The following is a 24,635-nucleotide window of genomic DNA, read 5'->3' as shown; positions in this document are numbered from 1 at the left end:
CTGCCTTGTAGCAGCGGTTACGCTGTCAGTGGTCCAGGCTCACCTCACCCAGCACTGGTGCTGCCATCAGCACGAAATGCTAAACTCCCTTCTGAACTTTAAAGGTGGTTTTATGTTGTAAGAAACAGAGAGACCTCAGCGATCCCTGTCAGAAAATAAGGATCTGAGGTTTCATTACTCTGAAAAGGCGTTTTGTTGACTTTTTTTTTTTACTATTCTTCATTGCTGAACTAAGAGAAGGAGAAGGCACAGAGGAGACCAGAGGGCAGGCAGAATGATGCTGCATGTAGGAGTGAGGACCAGGCTGAGGAGCTGGAACGCCTCACTCCATCACGGCCATTGGTAGCTGGGACCTCAGGTGAGCGGCTTCATTTCTCTTCCAGTTCTCCAGTTGAAACATAGCATTGCTAGCTGTTCATAGGGAATTTTAACCTGCTTTGTTCTAATGTTTGGAGGCCTTGGACATAAGTGTCCACTAATGGGAGACTTGGACAAGTAGATCACCTGGTGTAATAACATCTAATTTCCTTGCAACGTCCTGGTTGCACCCGCTGTGCTCTAATTGCAAAGCTGCTATGCACAATTTTTGTATCTTCAGTGTGTAGCCTGGAAGCGGGGAGAAGAGAGGTATGAGCACCTCGAGGGCTGGCACAGGGCTGCTCTGTACCCAGCCTGGGTCTTGCTAATGAACTAAGCTGATTTCACAACGCCCTTGTGTGGAGCAGCAGGGATGACCATGGGACAGACAGACAGACAGCCGTGCACATTGGTGGTGGCGTTGCTGACCCTGGAGGTGTTCAAGAAATGTTGAGACGTTGTGTTGAGGGACGTGGTCTGGTGAGAACTATTGGTGATAGGTAGATGGTTGGACTGGATGATCTTGCAGGTCTTTTCCAACCTTGGTGATTCTACGATTCTATGACTGGCTGCTGCTCCTCTGCCCCCTACAAGTGATCTGTGCCTCTGAACAAGGCGGACAATGTTCTCCACTGGGTGAAAACGAAAGGAGTAGATCCAATAAAATCTGAAGGAGTAAACTTTATCTGAAGACCAAATGAGGGATTAACATTTATTCTTCTTCACAGATTATTGGCAAGAAAGGCATTTAGATCACCTGATGTAACAGCATCTAATTTCCTTGTGAGACTGAAAATTAGATGTTGTAATGACAAACCAATACTTGGCTTTCTGATTACCAAGTGTATATTAAAGTATATGTATCCCATTTAGAGTTCTTAATTTGCTATTATTTGCCTGTAGATGATAATTTATTGCCTTAAAATACTGGAAAGAAGAACTGTCTTGATGCTTTAGGCCTGGATATAATTTTGACCTTAAGAAAGAACAAGACAGATATGAGAGAGTATATTAGATGTTGTTATTACTGTAATAAAATGCAGATAAAAATCATAGTGCAGAAAGACTGTAAGACAACTATTAAGCATTTGTCATATAAAGAAAATAAAAACTTAACTTATCAGATATTCTGACACTTTAAGGATTTGTCATGAAAAAATCCTTCTAACAGCAAAGCGTTTATGCAGTATGTCATTGATGAGCTGTCTGCTTAAGTGTTTAAAGAGTTTGGGAAAAGATGAAAAAAATGTTGAAGAAATGCTTTTTCATTAGTTTGACAGACCATCTCACTATATTTAAATTTATATTTAGTAGTAAAACAGTAGGGCATTACATTTTTAACGGAACGAGGTGGGCTCTTTGTTCTGTCCTGACCTGGTGGTTGGTGAACCAAGTCAAACCAAAGCTTGTTGACTAAAGAAATGGCAGAGCTGTACATCAGGTTATTCACTGTTTGGCTTCATAAGATGCTTAGAGTCAGGGGGAAACTTTCTGCTGTGTGGTGATTGAAAGACTTTTTTTTTTCCTAATACCCTACTGGATTTGAAGTCATTGAGTTGATTAAGCTTAAAATTAAACATATCTTAAAAGCTTGATCAACCGAGACCTCGCTTTTGAACGTCTTCAGCATGAACCTTCCAGAGGACATAAAAGGGCTCGATGTGATAAGAAATGAGCTATCGAGCGCTGCTCTTGAGACATCATCCTCAACTCCTTGAAGTCAACAGAAAGCTACGGAGAGTCTTCAGTGGGCTTTGGATCAGACATTCGGCGTATTAACGGTAAGAGTATTTGCGTTCACCCGGTGAGTCTCTATGGCAACCCTGGAGCACCTCACAGGAGCTGTGTGCTCTAATAGAGTTTTCTTCTCAGGAAGCATTCTCATTGATTTTGGTGGTTTGTGCTTCCTTGTCTGCCTTAGCCCACCATATCTCAATCTGGGCACCGTGGCATTGCCGGCGTTTCAAAACCACAGCCAAACGCTGGGCGCTGCGCCTGGCTCCTTGTCTTCGTTAGCACCCAGCGCACCTTAATTAGCAGTGTGTCACTCACGTAGAACCAAGGTATAGAAGAAAGTGTGTGCAAATTTATTTTTAAACACAGAGATGTATGTATAAGAGTGAATGTTGTTCCGGTGATTTCCATCCGCTCCTTTTCCTTTCAGCAAGTGGATGGTGGTTACGTGTGTTGTGGAGTTTCATTTGTTTTCAAGTAATATCACAAACTAAATGAAAGGGAAAATGGAACTCAACTTGATTGAAATGCCTATATTTTGTAATTATGCAAACTAAAAATGAGAATTTCGGAGAAAAATGTCCCATTTTCGTAGGATTTGTTCCCCCTCGGTGATGACTTCATCGATAATCCTCTGCAGTGCTGTTTCAGAATATTTTTGCAGCAAATGAAAGCCTGGAGTAGTGAAACCTTTCAGTGTGAGCCCGCTGTGATGGGGCTCCGTCTGTGTAGCAGGGCTTCACGCTCACCACAACAGCAGTGTTTGAGGCCTTTCCCAGCACTGCCTGCTTCTTTGTGAGCATCCATCAGTGCACCAGGCGTGCCCAGCAGAGCCCAGCTGGCTGCGATGGGAGGAGGAACACACAATTCACCTTCATACATTTACTCTCTGGCCATTAATTTAGCTGTCTTAATTTTGAACTGGATCCCAGTGTTTCTGCTAATGATTTTCTTGAAGCCCTTCCTAAATGACTGCAAGAAAATAGTAGTGGTATTTATGGTAAGAGTCCCCACTTAGCAGAAATGTGTTAAAGAAATCAGATGCTCTCAGTTTGAAGTCACAAAGGCTTCTGCTACACTTCTGCACGTTTTGGATAAGAGAATCTGCTCTGCAAAAGGCTCCTCAGCCAGACATGCCTCTTGGTTTCCCTGTGCTATGACAAGGGACGTATTTGACTCTGCTGGTCTTTTTGCTTTTTAGTTTTAGCCAGCTCTGCAAATTATTCCTTCCTGCTGGCAATGTGTATCTTGTTAGCTTCCTGTGTGATGGGAGCAGCACAGTCACAAGTGTGTTTTTTGCTGTTCAGTGATGCCTAGCAAAGTGCATCCTGTGAAATGCCACTTCATTTCACGTTTCTCAGTTTTGAATTCATCTTCACATACAAAATATGGCAAAATTCTTGTTGCACCAGACACCGGGGCGCATCAGGAAGGATGCTAAGTCATTCACTTAATTAGGCAGCAATTGGTGCTGGCTGGAGTGCGCCGCAATGCAAAGCAGCAGCATGGAAGTCAAGGGGACGAGCTGCTTGGCTGCTCCTTGATGGCTCAGTCTCAAGTGTAGGTATCCAAGTTGGGCCCTGCTCTGACCTCCAGGTGTGCTGCAGAATGACAAGTGCTGTATTTCTAGACTTTAAATGAAATAGCACCATTTGGAGAGCACAAACTTTCCTTGATACGCTATTTGTGTTCTCTCTTATCATTGATTACCTTTGGCTATGTGATCTAACCATGTCCATTTATTAATGTGGTTCCTTATAGCCACTTCAGGCAATGTAGGAAAATTGACTGGAGGAGCTCACGGAGCAATTTAAGGCCAAATCCTGATTGCAGAGCATAATGAAGCATGCTAACTGACGCATGGAGATCCTGTTGATTACTTTAAACAACCTTAAATGAAAGACGACAAATGACCTGTGTGGGTGGAATTGATGCAACTGGTGGATGAAAAGATACTTAGAAACCAAAAACAATGTTCTTTTCCCTCTTGCGAAGGTGGGGTGATGATATTATTTGCCTTGCCAGTCTACAAATAGCGTGTGACGATACAACTGGGCTCTTCTGTCGGTGCCTGGGCACATCACTGTCAGGGAACAACCCCCATTTCCAGGGGACCGGCCCACTAAAGCTCTTCAAAAAACCCAACCAGCTTCTCTATTTTTGCATCAAGCTGGCATTTCATAGCATCATAGAACCGTTCAGGCTGGAAAAGACCTCTCAGATCCCCAAGCCCAACCCCAGCCCACCCCCACCATGCCCACTGATTACATCGATCAGTGCCACAGCCCCACCACTCTGAGCACCTCCAGGGATGGTGACTCCACCACTCCCTGGGCAGCCTGTTCCACTGCATCACCACTCTTTCTGAGAGGAGATCGTTCCTAATATCTGACCTGAACCTCCCCTGGTGCAACTTAAAGCCTTAATTCCCTCTTGTCCTAATCCTTCTCTGAACTTCTGCCACTGTCCCATTGCCTTTGCCACACGGGTGCCTGATGATGCCCCGCTGCCTTCACACAGCACAGTGTTCCCAGCACATGGCAGCGGTGCAGCAGGGCCAGGTGAGACAGTTTGCTCTTCTGCATGTGAAGCACTGTGTCAATTGGCATATTCGGGTATATGAACTTTACAAATCGCTCCTTAGGAACGACAATTAAGGTGCCATTTACATACTTGTGTTAAGGAAATGAGTAACATTTATCATCAGCGCGTTCTCAGGATGAAGTCAGGTGTTCTGGCACACCCTGCATCTTTGGCATTCACAGTCTGCATCTCTCAGCCTGCAGCATTGCTTCATCAATAGCTGTCATAGGCACCAAGTCCTTAAAATAAAAACCAGAGTTTCATATATAGATGCCGAAGACACATTTGATTATTTCCTGTTTTAATGAAGTAAAATATTTTGTATTTTAGGTGGGTGTACCAATTCTGCTTTAAAGAACGCGGTTTTAAGGGTCTCATGGCTGAAGATTGTTGTATTGGCCCCAGGGAAGCACAGGGGGCTTTCACCAGCGGTCATAGCGAGTGATGTTTCAGTAGCTTTGTGTCACTCCTTTGGGTATTTTTGGAATGACCCCGGTACAGTTTTTATATTTTTCGCAATGCCTTGTTAAATACAGCAATGGTCGGTAACAACAGCAAGGTAAGCACTTGTTCATGACTAAGAAAACAAAACTGGCAAGAAACAGCAAACACAGCCTCTCTCCAGGGATCTGGCTTGGAGTGCATGAAAAACTCTTTATTTCTGAGAGTTACTTCTAAAATTCTTGACCTTCAGGAAATGGTTCAATTTTCCCATAAATAAGCAATGACTTTCACATGTCAGTGGGGGAGAGTGAAGAGATTGTTCTCTTTCTGTGAATATTCTCCACTGCGGAGTGGTGGAGGCAGTAGGCTGGTGGTGCAGAGCCCGGCGTGGGGTCCCTGCAGAAATAAATGGGGCCGCCCCTCCCCCTCCTACAGCAAGCTCCCCACACCCCCTACATCACCACGGGCAGGCTGCTTGTTATCTCTGCACATGGGTTGTACGTTCAGAAGATATAAAGTTGTCCTTGAGGTCAGGCTCCACTTGGATCCATGAGCAATTTCAGATTTTCTTTCTTTTTTTTTTCATCATACTTGCATAAGCTGCAAAAAAAAAAAAAAAGTTATCAAAGAGATAAAAGCCTATGATGCGTGGATATCCTCCTCTGTCTTCATTCTCGTGTTCATAAGCTTCGTTTTTTCAATTGGGTGGGGCTGGGGAGGGAAGACATGTCACTGATTTGTTGCGAAAGTTTGAAGTGGCTGCAGGTTAGCATTCCGTAATTATTTTTGTCATAAAGATGAATGCCATCCTAAAAGAGTTGGAAGCTAACGGCACCTCGGCTTTGATATATGAATATTACTGCTTTGAATGTTGGAATGGCATTATCGATGCTTTATGGCTTCATGACTGTGAGACATTTCTTCGTCTCTGATTCAGAAATACATTTCCAACGAATTTTATAGCGACTTTTGGTCTTTGACTTTTTTTTTTTTTGGCTTTCCTTTGATTTCAGACTGCTTCTTGAAGTGAATCTAAAAGAGCATAGGGTTTTACAGCTATGAATCCCCAATCTTAGGTGCTGAGGAGCCCCATTCCCCCCTCTAGGCTCGTGCCCTGCGATGCCACGGAGCTCATTCCTGCACTCCGGCTCCTGCTGGGAAATCACTGCCCTCAGAGAGAGCTGCTGCAGTGGGAAGCAGCTCGTGTGTGTCGCGTTTCCTGAAGTGTACAGCCTCCTAGCTATACAAAGATCATGCAAATGTGGTATTTAAGAGAATATATTTGCAGAATTGTAGTTTTTAAATGAAAATGGCATCATTCTGTTTAGAACGCGTTTCTCCCCTCACCCCCCCAGCCTGCCAAAGTGCTTCAGTTCGGCACGTTGCGATGAGCACTATTTAAAATACGTTTGAGGAAGCAGCAAAATGGAAGACTGCCCTCTAACGTCAGCAGAGCCACCAGAGGGGCTGGAATGCAGCGTGTGGCTGTGGAGGAGGATTGAAATGGGCCTCAACTTCTGCAGGTAGGAGGCATTTTGGGGAGGAAACCAGCACCTTTCTGCAGCACAGTCAGCGGGCACTGAAGGGCACGCAGCAGGAGCTGCACTGCTCCGTGCCAGCGTCGTGGTAAATGCAGTCTGAAAAAAGGCCCCTGGGTCTTTGTGGTGTTGGGAGGAGTACGAGATGACACAGGTCTGTGATTGTGCAAATAGCAGCATCACAACCCTGGGTTTGGGAAATGGAGCTTGGCAGGGTCTAGTAAGGGCTTGGCAGAAGGTGTCAGAAGGTATTTCAAAGAGATTTGCTAAGGTTTGCTATCCCGTTGCTGCCAGCTGCTGTATCTCCTTGTATTCATAAAATCATAGAATGGCCTGTGTTGTAAAGGACCTCAAAGATGATCTCATTTCAACCCCCCTGCTGAGTGCAGGGTCACCAAGCACCAGACCAGGCTGCCCAGAGCCACGTCCAGCCTGGCCTTGAATGCCTGCAGGGACGGGGCATCCACCACCTCCCTGGGCAACCTGTTCCAGTGCCTCACCACCCTCGGAGTGAAAAACTTCCTCCTAATAGCCAACCTAAACCTCCCCTGTATTAGTTTAAAACCATTCCCTCTTGTCCTATCACTATCTACCCTTGTAAACAGTCATACACCCTCTTGTTTATATGCTCCCTTTAAATATTGGAAGGCCACAATAAGGTCTCCCCGGAACCTTCTCTTCTCCAAGCTAAACAAGCCCAGTTCCCTCAGCCTTTCTTCATTTCTTCATATTCCTGCAGAAAATCCTTTGGAATGCCAGACAGAGCTCACTGTGTTACTACGTGGGTGTTTGAAAAGGTGGGCTCCACGAGAAGGTAGGCTCTAAATACAAAATATTTTCTATTGCGGTGCCAGCTTTTACAGTGCACAGATCAAAGGAAACATTCACCGGATCTGTTACAGCCTCCTGCTTCAAAATGTTTACCGTAAGAACATTATTAAAAAAATAATAATAATTATAATCAGCGTTTCGATTAATACATGCCAGCAAAAGATTACTGAAGACAAGGCATGAATCACAGTTTGAACTGCAGCTCTGTTTACGTCCACGTCGTCGTTTTGGCCTTCTTATGAATGGTCTGCTCCCGTGTTTTTGGAGTTGGTTTTGTGTTGTTGACTGACGATGGACTGCTGGGGGTTTCCAGCTGGGCCTCTTCTGGTCCTCAGCCTGGGCCCGTGGCTACGTAACCGTGCAGGAGTATTTGGGGAACTGACATAAGATGTGTTTCCCTCAGCGTTCCTGGCTGCGGTGCTTAATTTCCTGATCATTCAGCCAGCTCGTAGGAATATTCACAGGGAAGGATCACCAAGGTGGATGCAAATTCGGATATGATTGAAACATCAATCACTGACTCGCTGAAAAATATTTACAGTATTTTCTAACTTGAGAAAGGAATAATTTAATGCGATGTGCATCCTAGGGGGTTTTGTGGGGAAATTTGATGCCAAACGTTTGCACTCTATGCAAAAACTGTGCACTCATCAGGAACTGAAAAAGGCCAGAAATGAAACAAAGCCCCAAGGGGGTTTCAAAGAGGCTAGCCAGGAACCAACCTTCTGAAAACATTTTCCCATTGGAAATTCCAGATCATAAAAAAAATGAAGCGATCTGAGAAGAATCAATCAATCTTGACGCAGTCACAGGGAGGAAGCCAGCCTGTCAGGCCCCACTTTGCTCCCCTTGGCTTGGGATCAATGCTGACCACCCGTCTGAGCACCCAGGCTGGCATGGAACCCTCTGTGCAACAAGGAGCTGAACTCCAGATACCCATCCTATGCATCTTTCTTTGGTTTTGTCACTTAACAGTACTTTTTAGTTTCAGAATTCCTTGCACTGGAGTTTCTGGTCATCCGTAAAAGAGAAGAGCAGCAAAGCAAGCTGAAAGCGAATGACCGTGATTTATAGACAAGTTGTCCCAGTTTAACAACGCGCACAAGTGCCTGTCTCTAAAAAATTGGCACACTTATTTAAGTTAATAAAAGTATTTATTCTTTTTATTTCAGTGATTGTGAGATCATCCAAAGCAAGCTGAGCATCCAAGGTGCTAAGATGCCATCAAAAGAGAGAGAAGTGCCCAGCTTGGAGAGCTGCTGCCTCGATGGACTGCTCCCAAATGGCCGTGCAGGTACTGATGGTGGGGTGTGAGTCTAGCCTGCATCCCATCGTGTCCTGCAGGGAGGTGTTAACCCTGCTGCCTCTGCAGCTGCTCTAACGTGGTGCACTGGTGGGATGACCAGGGCCAGCATGAGCACGGGGCACAGTGTTTGGGGTCTGCAGCTGATGGCCATGCTGCTCTGCACCCAAGGGGCTGAGTAAAGCTCAAAGTGCTTGTGTGTTATAATAAGCAATTTCTTCTTTTTTTGTTTTTTTTTCTTACGTCTTAGCTGTAGCATGGTGTGATTTCCCAGACGTAAAGGAGATGTTCTGCCATGCACTGGCATCCGTTTGGGGTGCATATGTGTAGGCTTAAGATGCCTGCTAGCAGATGGAGCCGGTGCAGATGGCATGGCTATCACATATGGGGAGGAGTGTTTGATTCCTCCGAGTGGGAGTGTGATGTTATTCTCAATCACAGGGGTCAGAAGTGCTTTCACTTATCACTTACCATTCTTGGTACCTGCTATTTCAGGACGGAAAAATCTGTAAATATTGAGTGTCATGGCTCATTACTGGAAGCTTGGGTGGGATCGGTGTTTGAGCGGTATTTGGAGATAAGGCATTCAATATCCTGGAAGTTATTTCTGATAAATGCTGATTAATTGCTATTTCTTTTTAATAAATATCACAAGGAGAGATGAAGCTCTCCTCCACGCAGCCATAACCTGCTTTAAATTAAAATTCAGGAGAGTGATGGGAGCACGCCATTGCTGAATGTGTGGGGAGAGCAGGGAAATATTGCAGGGCTCTCATTTTCGAGAAACAATTTCTATTGCTCTCCTTCAAAACACAGTGCACCGCAGTGGGTAGAAACCAGTATTAAATCTATCATGCTTTTATCTTGTTCTTCACATCTCGGTTCGAAATCCAAACAAACTTGCTCAGAAAAGCAAGGATCCCTCTAACAAAGCAGCATTCTGGCAGCATAAACAACAGCCGAGCTCGAAAGGGAATGAAACCCCCATCTCCACGCTCTCCTGCCATTATGTAACCTATTAAAAGCAAAGCACTCTGCTGCAGCAACTGAGTGCTTTTATTGTACGGATTTTCTTAGAATTTTAATGGAAGGAGCTAAGTAACAAGTAAGATTCTTTCACTTTAATAGCTGATGGAGTGGATGGTATGGAAAGTGAGTGCGATACCTTTAATCTTTTCCTAATGAAAACACTGCCACCAGCTGGCTAACGCATGGCTTTGGCTGGGGGTTTATGCAGAAAAACCCACAGCTAAGATGGGAGGGGTATTTTAGGTCAACAACACGAACTGCAGTCCGGACACCTGAAGGCTTTGTAAGGGCTTAATTTAAAATTAATAGTAAGTGAAAGAAATACGAAAGACCAAGGCGCTTGAAACAGGCGGAAATCAATTTGCTCTGCTTTCTCAGGTTGTGGGGTTTTGTCTCTGGTGGTCAGGGCTTTGTGGAGTCACGGCTCGCAGGGGCTGGAAGGTCTGATGGCTGCGTGTTGTGACAGCTGCACACTGCTCTGTTACAGCGTTCGGCACCAGGACTTTTGGGTTCTGCCATAAATGCCATCAGTTCTTTACGTGTTGTTTTCCTAAAATATCCGTGGTGGCTAAGAGACATCAGCCACGCTGACATTTCAATTGCCCCGTTGGTTTTTACACCTCTGCTCGAGACGATTCGTGTACTCTAAACAGTCGTTTCAGGTTCTCTGCAGGCCCAAGAAGAATGCATGTCACGTCTGTAGAGTTGCCATAACAATCCTGGGGAAGAGACATCTTGTAAATAGAGGTTGGAGTTTGGGGGCACGGCTCCGTGCTCCGGCGGGATTCCCAATTGATATTGTGTCCAAGAAAAGGAACACACTGCAGTCTCAGCCACCGCTCCTGCAGGAGATGCGCTCCACACTGCAGCACGCTTTCCCTGTGGCTTATGATCTCCTTTGGCCCTAGACTCAGGCAATGACTTTTTTTTTTTTTTAAATTTTTACTTTTTTTCTTCCAATTCCTTCAGCACTTTGAAGCCGTGAGGAATTCCGGGCCTCAAATACTGCTGGTGCCTGCAGGAGGTCATCCTCTGCACTTTGGGGCTTTCTGGGGCTGCAGCTGGGAGGGAAGGGAGGAGATAGGCCGGGTGGCACAGCCTGCATTGGCTCAGAGACTGGGGGTAGCAGCAACACCTTCCCATCTTGCACCAGGCCTTTCCCCAGGCCTACGACAGCAAATGATTTCTGCTTCCACTCAGTTTTCCAGTATTTCAGGCATATTTCACTTAGAACCAAGGGCCAGTGATGGTTTTAGTTTCTAAAAGGAGGTATCAATGGCTAATTTCCTGAGTAGGAAGAAAACCAGCCCCTTCTGTATGTCGAGCATGTCTGGAACGATCTATGAAACATACCCATGGAGCATTTATTTACTGCTTAACTGGATGTGGGTGCTGGAACACAGCCTGAGTGTGGGTCGGTGCGATGCTCCGCTTCCCACCTGCGTCGGCAGACCGAGGGAGGAGCAGTACAGCCACACCGAGGGGAGATGCTGCATCCCCTTCACAAGTGAAACAGAAACTCAGTGACTGAAAACAGCAGCATCTCCTTTCATACAGCCAGCAGCAGAAGAGTCTTTTATCGATTTCTTCTGCATGTCAATATCACAGTAGAAACACTGCAATAGAAACAGCCTTTTCTTCTTAACATGCAGACAAGCAGAGCAACAATTTAAAACAAGCAAACAAAAACAAATAAAAACCCCTCCTGTTTTGAAATGGAACTTTCAGCAATTTGATCTAAATCTGTAAATGCTCCTGTAGATAAAGCAACGTTCTGCCCAAGGATGAAAGCTGTAGATGAGATCTGTCGAAGCAGAGAACTGAGGATCCAGCACAACTGGGGCCCAGGTATCACTATCCACCTTTAGGCTAAGGTCTGACATTCTCTCCAAGACAGTTTATCAATCATTAAAATGCAGTTACCCCACAGGGGCAGCCTTAATGAGGAGCAGATCTCTCTTTGACTGCGATGTCTAAAAGCAAGTTGGCGATGCGCATGTTGGTTTGCACCAGAGCTCAAGTTTGTTCTTAATATCTGAGCTGTGCATGATTGTCTTGAGAGCTCATTAAGCCTCATCTCATATCACTTGTAGGCAGCAGAAAGCTGAATCAGCTAAGGACTGGTCTGGACTTTGCTCCATGTAAGCAATATAAGGGTATTGCAAATATCCTGGCATGAAAGGGAGGCACCTACAAAAGGAGTTCTCCCCTCTTTAAGTACCCTAAGGGAGAAGTTCAGCATGAGTCAACTTTTTATTTCTTTTCACTTAAAAGTGATTTCAAGTTTGCATTAAAAATATTTACTGCTCATACTCGTGGACTGGGATCTTTATGTTCTGCCTGTATTTTTTTATTTTAGGTAAGTCTGAGACTGATCTTCCCTTAGAAGAGGTAAGTACTAAGAGCACAAACCAATTTAGAACTCTACACTTTTGAAATTAATTAGATACGTGAGCCATTTATTGGGAAGAAATAAAAACATACTGCAATATTTTCTGCATAGACTCTTAAGTTTTTGCCAGGCTTTTCCTCTTACCTTAACAGTACCAAGGCTTAAAATAATTCATGTTATTGGTTTTAACAAGAGGTAGTGATAAATTATTAAATGATCCCAAGTATTCTACAAGCATTATGGTTTCAAACCAACAGCCCACAAGTCCTGCTCAGGGCTTCTCCTGATATATTATTCTCCCCAAACAAGCATGTGCTGCAACCTTCTGTGATGTGAGACCAAATTAATTGCTCCTGTTGTTCCTTGGAAACTAACATTTCTCTAATGATCCAATATCTCATTAGGCAGCACTAAAATACTGTTGTTGCTAAAGAGCGGTTTGCCCATGGAGGACCTCCTTGGCACCTGATTTGTTGTGAGCTGACAGCAGGCATAGTACCTTAAAACATCCCAAAATTATAACTGTGTGCACCTTCCACATCGAAGTAAGTGTGTACTATTCTTCATATCTATTGAAATGCCAAAATAGAATATTGCAGTTCAGCAATGACAGCATAATAAATAGAACCATAGAGGCGTTAAGGTTGGAAAAGACACCTGAGATCATCCAGTCCAACCGTCCACCTACCACCAGTGTTGCCCACTAAGCCATGTCCCTAAGTACTACATCCACCCTTTCCTTAAACACCTCCAAAGATGGTGACTCCACCACTCCCTGGGCAGCCTGTTCCAGCAGCTCACCACTCTTTCAGAGAAGAAATTGTTCCTAATACCCAACCTGAACCTTCCCTGGCTCAACTTGAGGCCATGACGCCTCGTCCTATCACTGTTACCTAGGAGCACAGGCCTACCCCTACCTCATTACAATCTCATTTCAGGGACTTGGAGAGAGCAATGAGGTCTCCTCTGAGCCTCCTCTTCTCCAGACTGAACCATCCCTTCTTATAGATGGGCATCACAATACGAGCAAATCAATTGGTTTAATTGAGCACTTTCTTCTGGGATGAAATTTTACTTGCTAGTCTAGAAGAAGCCATGTTTGTCCAGTAGTCCCATTAATTCCCATGGCCCTCTTGAAGAAGAAGGCAGCACAGAGATGTTGGCTCCAGTCCCATGGCTCTGAGGATGCTGTAGGTGCCCACAGAGGCACTGCAGGGTGCAGGGAGATGTAAGGCACGTTCACCCCGCCTGGAAGCTCTTGTCCAGGAGGAGACATCTCAGCTTGCTGTGCTGTAATCCTGCCTTAGAGGGGAGGATTAGAGGAGGATTAAGCTGCAGTGAACCAAGGTCACTCTATTCCCGAGTGACAGACTTCACACAGAGATTTAGTATAATTTGGAAAATACTGTTGACTTTGAGTGGCCGTGTGATTTCCCTGAGACTGCCTGAGCAGACGTGGCCGTAGCACTGGGGGTTCAGAGAGGCAGCTTTGTAGGAGGGGATCTTTCCATTTTCTCTTCTCTGTGAGAGTTGGAGAAACTTGGGATGGCCACAGGATCACGAACATCTCTTCTGGCTGCCCTGAAGACAGTGTTGCTCCCATCTACCACTGCTCACTGAGTCTGGTTGGAGCTGCAGTGAGGCGAGGGTGCAGAGGAATGGTAGTTTTACTGAGATCTGGCAGATCAAGATTTCAAATAAGGATCCAGGTCTGATTTGGCAAGGAAAATATATATCATAATTAAACAATAACAAAAGAAAAAAAAAACCAAGAATTTTCAATGTAGAAGTCATTGCAAGGAGATATTTAGACACCCACCTCTTCCCAGCATCTGCAGAGGTCATTCTGGATTCCAAATTTACAATTCAATTAGAGCTTTTCTTATCAGCAAAAAGTAATTGAATATTTGAATTCAGTTAATCAGCTGAAGCCTAACACGGGATATGAAATGGCTAAATCTCAACTGAAGACGTGGGTGTATGCAACTGGCTGTAAGTTTGGGGCAGATATGGGCATTTTGCTATTGTGAGACTGCTTTATTTTGCAGGACACTGGCAGCTGGGCTGGGTCTGAGCTATCTAATAGCTTGTGAAGTGTCTCAGGGTAATTATACTTCTAAGTGCTTGCTTACACGCGTCTCTGACTCTCTGGGTATATATATCTTCTAAACTACAGATTACCTGTAGTCTGCATTTGAGAACTCCATGTTGTACAATAGTTTATTATGAGCTACTTACAAATGCTAATTACACTTACAATTATCACAAAGTCTGAAAGAAGAAATGGAGCATTTAGGGGCGATGCATTGTGGTTGTTCTGCAAACACAGATAGCTGGTGACAAGAGTCAGATGTTGTGCTCCAGCAAAGGCAGTGTGCTGGCTGGAGCAGGTTCACATGGGCTGGAGCTGGAGCAGCCATCTTCAGCCCCATGTGGCTGAATCTCTGCAGGAGACCACTTTTGTCTCCAGGAAGACCACATCCTTTTCTGGGTGCTGAAGACTTTGAAGCACCTCCAGGCTCCTCTGCATCATCATGCTAACATCCTCCTCCTCCCTCTGTATCCTTCTATTCACCGTAATTGTGAGTCTGCCCAGAAAGTGCACGCGTGTATGGGGCTGAACCAGAGCCCTTTGGGTTGAGTGGGCTGATCCTCCAGCTGATCCCAGTGGGCTTTGGATCCATCCCCATGACAGTAACACAAGTTATGCAATATTGACTGTTTAATATTCATGTTTCTGTACAGACCTCATTATCTGTCCTTGCATTAGCTCCCTGATGTACTGAATAATTGGATAGTTTTCATTTTACAAAGAGAATTTGTTGACCTTCAGTTAAATTCAAACAGATACTTTAGGGTACAATTTAGAAAGCTCATCCTGGAAAAAAAAGAAGATTGTAGCGTGTCAGGCATTACAAATATCTTTATTTTCTCTATATCTGTTCCTCAAGCCTTGCTTCTGATTCAGCACATTAACACCTGCAAGAAAAGCTGCTTCCCCAATGTTCTTGGCAGATTTCTGCTCTGGATTATTTTAGATTGCAATGTTTTCTTGCTGATAAGATGTAAATAAACCCAAAGGCTCTTATTCCCCTTTTGATAAATGAATTAATAGAATAAAAGATGAAACGGGCTCTCTTAAAAATGTTTGCATACATTACAGAGTTGTGAAGTTTTCCGAAAGTTACTCGTGCAAAAAACAAATGTGATGTTCACTGAAGTTCTGTGTTGGACTTGAGCAGGTTACCAGCTACGCATCATGTTATTAACTTGACTTATTTCTCCAGGTCAGCTCTGAAACACCTCCAGCCAACTTCAAAAGTGGAACAAGGAAATACCTCCATGTTCAGAAGAAATGAGGCGTTACAAGTGCTTGTGATAGGGCAGTAGAAATGGTGGTAGCGTTTCGCAGAGGCTTCTGCAGACAGAGCTGTTACTTCTACAATAGATTCCTGACAAGTCCAGAACAAATATTCTGACAGTGAATTGACTTCTGGATTGTGTAAGCCAAGCACAATGAAAAATGCTTTGTGTTGACTCAGTCAAAGGTTTTCTACATTGTTAATAGAGTCCGTTCTTTCGCTCTTCCAGAGTTATTTCTGTGTTCTTCAGAGCATTATTTTTGTTCCCGTTGCAGGAATTTGTTAGTGCAGGAATAATCAGTTAACTCTTACATATTTAACTCTGAGGAAAGCCTTTTGTGGACTACAATGGGATTTGTATCAGCACCTTAAAATTATACCTTAGGAATTAAAAGGTTTTCACATAAAAATTATTCAAGACCGCCCAGGCTAACAATGCCTGCTGCTTTCTGTCATGTTTCCCATGGTAACACGAGCCTTTCAGAAAAGAAGGAAAGAACTACCCTGAGGGGAAAAAATAACGAGAAGAAAGGAAAATACAGGCTTATGAAACCACTTGTTTCCCAACGACTAAACACAGAGTGTGTTTTCATTACGTCTTTCTAATCCAGGCCACTCTTGCCAAGGGGACATCTGCAGTCTTCATTGTGCCATTAGCAAGTCGTGCATCAAAAGAGGTTTCTCCTTCTCCCAAGTGGCTCTTCCCTGACTTGCAATAGCAACAAAGGAATGAATATGGGGGGTTTTGATGTTAGGAGTCAGGAAAAAAAAATCACCCTGCGGATGTGAAACTGAAAGAGACTCCAGAGATGGTTCAGCCCCAAATCTTGTGTAGCCTCCAAGCAAAACCACGTTCCTGTGAACAGCAAGTGAAGTAGGTGTTCTGCTGTGGGAGCAGCAAAAAGCAGCTCTAGTGCCACTGGGAATGTGAAGGTCTGGTCTGTCTAGACTGCTCCTGGAAGATCAATTAGGAATTCTTAATGTGTCTCTTGTTGCCATTGTGTTGATCTCATGTTGCCTCATTTTCGGTGTCCAAAAAGAGCAGCTGGGCTGGCTGCTGGTTTCCTCCTTTGAAACAACCTCCCTCCATCTTCTCTTCCTGATATTAATCAATATCAAATCTTTCAACTCTTTAAAGAAAAGTCTTTCTTGGTTGTTTTTTTTTCTGATTGTTTGTTTGTCTGAAAGTTTGTGAAGTCTCTCCCATCTCTGCAGTTCGTCTCTGACCTTTCTTAAATTACGTCATCTCTTTTGCAGCAATCACAATGCTGGTTCATATTGGATGCATCGTTCTCCCACTCCCACCACACCTTGAAGTCTTGCTGCGAGGAAGGATGCTCCCTGCCCGCATAGCACCTTTCTGAATGCATACCTTTTCCTCGCTTATCTAAGTTCAGTTGTTTGCGTTTTCTTTTTCTTTCTTCATTTTTTTTCCCCTATTTTGTGGCATTCTTTATTCCTCTATCCAAATGAAAACACAGAATAAGATCAGACCAAGAAAAGATTCTTTTGGATCCACGCTAAATTATCTCCGTGTCTAAAAGTGATCCATGAAGTAATTTAGGAGGGTAGAAAACGCTTGTTTCCAGTAACAAAAATCCTTCAATTGCTACCAAAGATCCTGTTATCCTGGAGTGCTGGAGTTATTCACTCTTCACTCAATACTTTATTTATGTGCATGTTGTGGTTCCACATCACTGATGCTAATCTGCTTGCTGAGTTCCTGTCGCCTTCATGACTGTTTAAAAATACATGGAAGCTGTGCCGTGCTGATCTCAGCACTTGGACACATCTATCTTCATAGAACACTCTACAAACGTAGCATTTCTGTCGGCAGCCTGACTGCACCCCAAGACAAGATGCTAACACAGTTTTTTCTGGTTGCGTTATCGATTGGTGGTGGAAGCTCCAGGCTTACAGGCTCGTGAACAAGTAGCATTTGCTACTCCAATAATTTAAGAGCTGGATGTCTGATTAAACAATCTCGCTCCCTCCGCAATAGAGAGAGAGGCCAACATGCCCAAGGGTGGTTCAACCCACCTGAGTAATGTCTTAAGGGGATGAATCATCCTTTGGCATCACATCCATCACCACATCATGTAGGAGAAGTCTGGGTGACAAATATGTTCCACATTTTAGTGGTCAACCTGGAGCAAGACAAAACCAACCGATAGCTCAGCCCTGCACAGGCCATGCAGGAGCTCGACCCGGCTCTCAGCCCAGGCCAACAGCTTTGCTTAGAGACGGACAGAAGATTTGGTTTAGATGGTTTATTAATCTCAGAAGAAGAGCTTGTTACAAAGTTCAGCAAATGACACTGATGAAAAGGTTTTTCACTTCCAAATTTCCACGCTGCTTCGAAACAGCAAGATGTGAGCTATGTCATTAGCTTTGTTTTTCTCGTCTTCTCTCTCTGATTTTTAAAGCTTTGCACATAAGGCAGCTGGAAATGCTGCCATATTTTGAGGCAGGTGACATTTCTTTATCAGATGTACTAGACAGTTGATGACTCTAGTAATGCTCTAATTATGTGTAGTGAGTTGTCTCTAAGTGCTGTATGAAAATGCTTACTGCATCATTAGCTACCTTGTTGTTTACTAAATGTCTTTTATAATACTATAGGGGCCCAAATGAAGGTTGTGTCAGTGATTGCGTTCTGAATTTCTATTTTTAGGGATTTATAATTCAATCATTTATTTTCACTTCAGGCTGACATCCTGATTCTCAGCTGAGACTGAGTTTAATTACTAAGTCTAAAAGAAAAAATCATTGTGGATGGATTATATTACTGGATCGTGGGGTAGTTTTTCTTATAGCACTGTGGGAGCCAATATTTTTCAGTGCCTTTCCTGTTTGCACTGGAAAGAAGACTTCTTTAAAGCAAAGGTTTTAAGATCAGAGGTGCAGATAGCGCTTAGGTGTGTGAATATGCCTGAGCATAGAATCATAGAATATCCCAATTTGGAAGGGATCATCAAGTCCAGCAGACAGGCACAGCACATGAGAGCATTGCAGGGGAACCTGCACATGGGATGTGTCTGCAGCCTGTTTCTTGGTGGTGGAGCCCAGGGACTTTGGGGCAGAGCAGGGTGGGCAGCAGGGACAGCTCCTGCTTCCTTGCAGTGGCTTGGTGCACAAATTGCCATGAAGTGCTACAGGCAAACGATGCAACTTGGCGTCCAATGGAGATGACTCCAAACTGACAGTGGCTATTGTAGCACAGATGTTCTCTGAAACAGTCCTGCTCCATCCTCAGCCCGCTGCACGTTGAGAATTAATACATTGCCACAGGTTTTGAGTTCCCCTTATTGGTGATTAATTGTTCCAATATACACTCATTACTTTTTCTTACATCTTTTCTTACATCTTACATTCTTGCTTCTACACGGTGCTAAGAAGTTAAAGATATTAAAGCCTTTAATTGCTCAGAGTGAGGTTTCCTTCTCCCACAAAGGTATGAAAGAAAAGAAAAATGAAAGAAATTTCTAGAATAATGCGTTATTTTCATGCTGCGCGTCCTAAGCACAGATCACCAGTGAAGCTGTGAGCCAAAATGGATTTTGTTTTTCAGTGTGAATGTATTAAACGTGCTTGTCTAAAAAAAAAAATATTTCTGAAAAGTCTCTGGATAGATGGAAATGTCAGTGAGATGAGTGCTGTGATGAAAAGAATAGTTACAGCCCTGTGCTAGCGTGCAACTGCCAGGGAATTTAAAATGAAATTACAACAATTTAAAAATAACACAAAGAATTTATTGGGTTGCTCCAAACATATCCAAATGTGATCGGCTGCAAAAGGGTTTGTGTTCCTGGTGGAGTAATTAGAGTGGCAATCTGACACATTGTTTGGCAATGTCTAATATTAGTAATATTTTGTCAAGTGTTATAAATAATCCAGAAATAGCCTGGAATTATCATTTAATGGCTGACTCAGCTGGTGCTTCCTAGGTGATTTTTCATCAGTACATGACTACGCAGTCATTTTTTTAAAAAACTTGCCGTTATTTCTTATAATTTTGAAACAGCATTAATCCTTATAAAGAGGGAGACATCTACTTTTAAAGCAGTGCCACATGGACCTGGTGGGAGCCATTTCAAGTGAGCAAGAAAGACAGTGTGAAAAATCTCATCCAGAGGGGAATGCGGATGCACGGGGAGCGCTCTGAGTCAATTAAGTCTGTCATTAGAGATGGTTGTTACCAAAACACGATGTACAGTGAGTTCTGCAGCTCAGGAGCAGTCCTTACCTTGGGTAGCAGGTGTGTGGGAAGATGTGGAGCTTGGAGACCTGATGCTGCTCTTGGCTCACATTAGTGGTGGGACGTGGAGCAAGCCCTTCAGGTCCACCCACTGACCTTACAGACTCTAGCTTTGTCATTCCTGCATTTGTCAGATCTCCGTGCCATTGCCTTCCTCTGGCCACCTGAAGGAAGGACAAAGTAAGGACAGAGCTCCATAATATGGCACACGGAAACTGCAGGGAAGCCGAGGATAAGTGGGAAAGAGCTGGTTTCCCCCTGGTGCCTCATATCTTGGGTCTTGGGAGCAAGGTGAGCTGCAGCAGGAGCTCTCCCTGGTGCGTTGTCCTTCTTTAGAATGTATTTTCCCATTGTGGAAGGCCATGGCTGGTGATTTTGGGTGCAAGGAGACGGTAAATACAAATCAAAAGAGGGAGTCTAAATTTATTGAGTTTTTATTAAGTCAGTTAAACTTACTTTGCATACCAGGACTTAAGTTATTTAATTATCCATCTAAAATTCTAGGCAGAAATTTTAGTCATAATCATCTAAATACAAGCACTGTCCTACTCATCCCTTACTCCCCCTAAATCACGCAGTTTTAATTATCTCCAGTGACTTGAGTAATAACACGGCACAACATTTTGCAACAAATATTCCATTAACTTTTCTGTGTTTCAAAATAGATTTATAAAAATGCTTTTCTTAGTGTTTTCAATTACAAGAGAAAGCTGTACGTCATGTCAGTGCCTCACATAATTCAACTGATAATCTCAGCAGTCAATTAAATTTTAAATGCTTCTCCATTAAATACTTATTTTACCATAGTAAATAATTCAACGTGTTTCCATTTAAAATTGTCTCACATCACAAAGTTTTCAATCTTCTTTTTTAATAAAGTCACGTCACCCTAATTATTGAAATAAAAGAACTTTTATTTAAAGATTTTTTGCCAGTGCATTCGCTGTTAGTAACTCTGTACATACTTTTCCATTTACCGTCTTAGTGATACGTAAAAATAGATAATAAATAAATAAAACCATTGAAATCAAGTGACAAAACTGAAATACACTGGGCTGAAATGCATCTTACCAATACCCTTCATTGATTTCTACCCTGAGTTCCTTTCCAAAATGTGTATCTACTTATTGTCACAGTTGGTAATGACCAGTGTGGTCCAAGTTACAGAATGACTTAGATATACCTGGATCATTTTCCAGTGTAGGCAACTTTGATGTAGAATCTTTCTATGCTTGATCTTATGCAACTATGCCCTTAATTTTTCGTTGATTATTTTGTCTTGCTCTAATATAAATATTGTTTAGGAGTCAGTGTTCATGGAGAGTTACTCTTCATATGCAGACTGAAATCTGAGATTTCCTCTCCGCATACTGAAATCCGCCAGGTGACTTTGGTGATAAATGGACAATAGATTTAAAAGGTATTTACAGAAGGGTGAGAATAATATTTTGTTGTTGTATTTGTCTTCGCTTTTTTTGGGGTTTTTTTTGTTTTTTTTTTTTTTTTTCTGGAGGGGTTGTTACCAATGGCAGCTTAAATTTTGCACTGAGTATCTAAATTCTATATTGAGTGGTAATGATATGAGAAAGGACTACAAAATATTAAAGTTCAGAACGATTGAACAGATGCTATCGCACATCTGATATCTTGAACAACATTCATTTAGAAAGGTTAAAGAAAGTGGTGCAGGTAAGTGGTGTATGTGGGTGTGTGCAACAGGGCAGGACAGCACCAGCACGGAGAGTTGTGCCTTGCCCACCTGGATAATCCATTTTAATTCCTATCGCTTTTCCCTGTTTCATAACCCTGAGACAGATACAACCCTTTTTACATCCTGCTTTCCTTACTGGAGCAAGCAAAATGGAGCATGTGAAATCCAGATGACAAAACCCTGCAGAATTTATAGCCAGCATTGCTTTATTATCTCGGAATTGATGTGACATGCAGAGCAGGACCGCCCCTGTGTTAACACACTTGCTAACACTGGGGGTCTTGGCCTGCATAAAACATACAAGTCAGGCTGGGAAAAGTCAACACCCAAAAGTTGTTTGTGCTGATTGCTAATAGACCAACAAGCCTTTAAAATTATGTAAATGGGCTGGAAAATATTCGGTGGCTGAGGATGTGCTGCAATTTCATTTCATACATTTATCTCATTAATTTCATAGCGTGCGTTGGGTTTTCTGAGCACCATTCACGAGCATAAACTGCTTATCCCTCCATCACTGTCTTGTCGTCCCCTTCTTTTGCTACAGGCTCCACTGGCCTCAGATTACTGTAAATTCTTTGGAGCAAGGATGTGTATTTGGACGGCATCCAGCGTGGTGGGACCTTCTCTTGATTTTAGCATTGCCACTGTGAAAGCAGTACACAATAGCCATCGTATGCGACATATGGAAAGTTGTGATAAGAACGTCTTTCAAGCCTCTAAATTAGATGTGATTATGGGTATACTGTTGTCCTGCAGAAAACATTATTGAAGTATGCGAGAAAGAAACTTCACGGGTAGTGGACCAGCTTGAAGGAAACTTGCTTATTTCTAATTATTTTGTATTAATTGAAAGCTTTTAATAAATTAATATTATGGTAAACGTAAATCTTTATGTTAGCATTCATCACTGTTACCCTTAGGCATTCTCCTGCGGAATAACCACAGAGATAGCGAAGTTAATGTGCTTCAAAGCACTTTAGATATTAAATCCAGAAACAAAGCAGTGTTTTTTACAGAGAAAGCAGAGGAACTGTTGGTGGAGACAAGGTGATTTTTTGGGAAAGCACCCCATTGTGCACCATGCAGCGGGGCCGCTCCTCTCCCACACCTCCTGCCCTGCCTCAGCTCTCTGCAGCAATCCGGGTTGGAAGGCGCAGACACATCAGGAACATGATTGGAAAAAAAAAAAAGAAATGCGTTTTTCTTTTTTCTCAGAGTTGGCAGACGTTGGCCAAAGGAGCGTTCAGAGGTGAGGAGGTCGATGGACTTGGCGGCTTTTTTTTTTTTTTCTTTTTTTGGTATGTATTTTCTGCTTTACTGCTTTGGTCAGTTGGGAGGGATTTTCACGCAAAGAGGAGAAGGAAAGCTTGTCTTATTCTCTGGGGATGTTGTATGAATGTAGGAATGACTTAGGATGCAAGGAAACACAAGCTGAGGAACAGAAATAGGGCAGACTGAGGAAGTAACTTGTGATACGCTGCTTCTGTAAAGACAGAAAAAACGGAGGCTGCTCGGAAAGTAGAGCTGCAGAGTAAGCATTAATAAGCAAAGTAAATACGTGTTTGACCATGTGGGAATAAATAAGTTTTATGGGATAAATTGAGACAAGGTTTTAGTAGTTGCTTTGCACATTTTGGGGCACAAGAGGGAAAAAGAAGCGGGTCGGTGTATGCAAGCCTCAGCTTCACTCTAGACATGCACCACCATGGCCCACAGTCATCTCCATGCTCCACACCAGCTCCTGTACAGCCCATGCCATGCAGCATGGGCACGGCCTCTACACCTGGAGCTCTTTGTTCCTCTTGGCTGAATCTGTTCCAGAGCATGAAAAAGGTGTGAAAACTCTTCATGGCTTGGTTTCAGCATCCCTGCCCTTGGGGTGGGGGGCTTCCTGAATGGCCCCTACTTGCCAGTAGAAACTTTGATCAGTGGAACACAGTACTGTCCACTGAAAAGGAGGGAAATACAAACAGGCTCCAAATGATCAAATGGAGAAGCACTGCTGGTGAATAGTGTGCAGTATTGGCAGTAGCAGTAGAGCAGCGTGGCTCAGCAACGTGGCTAGCTCGTTGGCTTTGCCATCCCCTTTCCCTGTGCAGAAAACAGGTCTCTTCCAGCATGGTTTAAAATGTGCTGAGTGTAAGTGCAGAAGCATCACAGGATGCGTCCAAAGTAAATAAAGCCTCGCAGAGGGTGTTAAATTAAAACCAAAGGGATGAAAGATAAGCCCCTCGGCCAAGCGTGAAGCCATGGAAGTTCCTGCCCTACATGGCACTAACACCGATGTTCCAGGTACCCATTGGTGAAGATGTGCCTGATGCTCACAGCCTCCTGCAGCACGCAGAAACACCTGTACTAAATATCCAAGCATCTCAGAGCAAAAACTCCCAGGGTCCTAAAGATGGCCTCAGCTCTGGGCTGTGAGAGCCTCTTGTTGCCTGCTGGATTGCAGCAGACACCATGGAGAGATAATGGTCCACTGCTGCTTGCAGCGCATCCATTTTATTTCTCTTTGTGACTTCCTTCTGTTTTAGCGTTCACACGGAGCCCATTAAATGACACAAGTGGTGGATTCGGGCGTTTTGCCGTTGTGGGGTTTTTGTTGTTGTTATTGTTGTTTTTTGCTTATGCATAAAAGAATCATAATAGTCCTTAAAAGCTGTTATTCCCCATGCTGGGAAAACACTCTTTAGCCACCTGCTGGAAAAAGTGTGCTCCAAATGGAGCATTTTTGTTACGAATAGGAACCCTTGGTGCTCAGTAGGTGTTGGCAGCTATCTGCTGTGCCAGCCCGTGCTCATGGCCACACACCATGGGGCTCTGCAGGCTCCAAGCACTGGATTTTGCCACCGGGGTGCAGAGCAGCAGGAGATGCTGGCTCCTGTGCGTGTTGTGCAGGTGTCAGGGCACCTTTCCCTGCGCGCTGCCCAGCTGAGCACACGATGCTATTGGCTGTTATTTATCCCTAGTGACTATCCTCCGACATGACACAGCCACTGCCCTGGCCATTGGGAGCCAGGTGTTTTGCATCAGCCAGGTATGGGGATGCGCAGCCACACGGATGTGTTTTCTGCTTCACCTCGTATCCCATCT

At 43.7% G+C, this 24,635-nt stretch overlaps 1 protein-coding gene across 2 annotated transcripts in view; it reads left to right on the top strand.

Annotated features, from left to right (window-relative positions):
- NPS (neuropeptide S) overlaps positions 1–22,428 on the top strand; it is a 41,935-nt gene extending 19,507 nt beyond the window's left edge. The window contains exons 3-9 of one of the 2 annotated variants that reach the window (XR_002439669.1): positions 236–358; positions 1,985–6,641; positions 7,396–7,453; positions 8,660–8,781; positions 12,179–12,210; positions 21,136–21,251; positions 22,087–22,428. The gene's annotated coding sequence lies outside the window, so the exon portion shown is untranslated. The remainder of the gene's footprint in view (positions 1–235; positions 359–1,984; positions 6,642–7,395; positions 7,454–8,659; positions 8,782–12,178; positions 12,211–21,135; positions 21,252–22,086) is intronic. The other variant, XR_002439670.1, reaches the window with a different exon arrangement.

Source organism: Numida meleagris, chromosome 5 (assembly GCF_002078875.1).
Source record: "Numida meleagris isolate 19003 breed g44 Domestic line chromosome 5, NumMel1.0, whole genome shotgun sequence".
Taxonomy (NCBI): domain Eukaryota; kingdom Metazoa; phylum Chordata; class Aves; order Galliformes; family Numididae; genus Numida; species Numida meleagris.
Note: the sequence above shows the minus strand (reverse complement) of the source record. Positions and strands in the feature narration are given on the sequence as shown.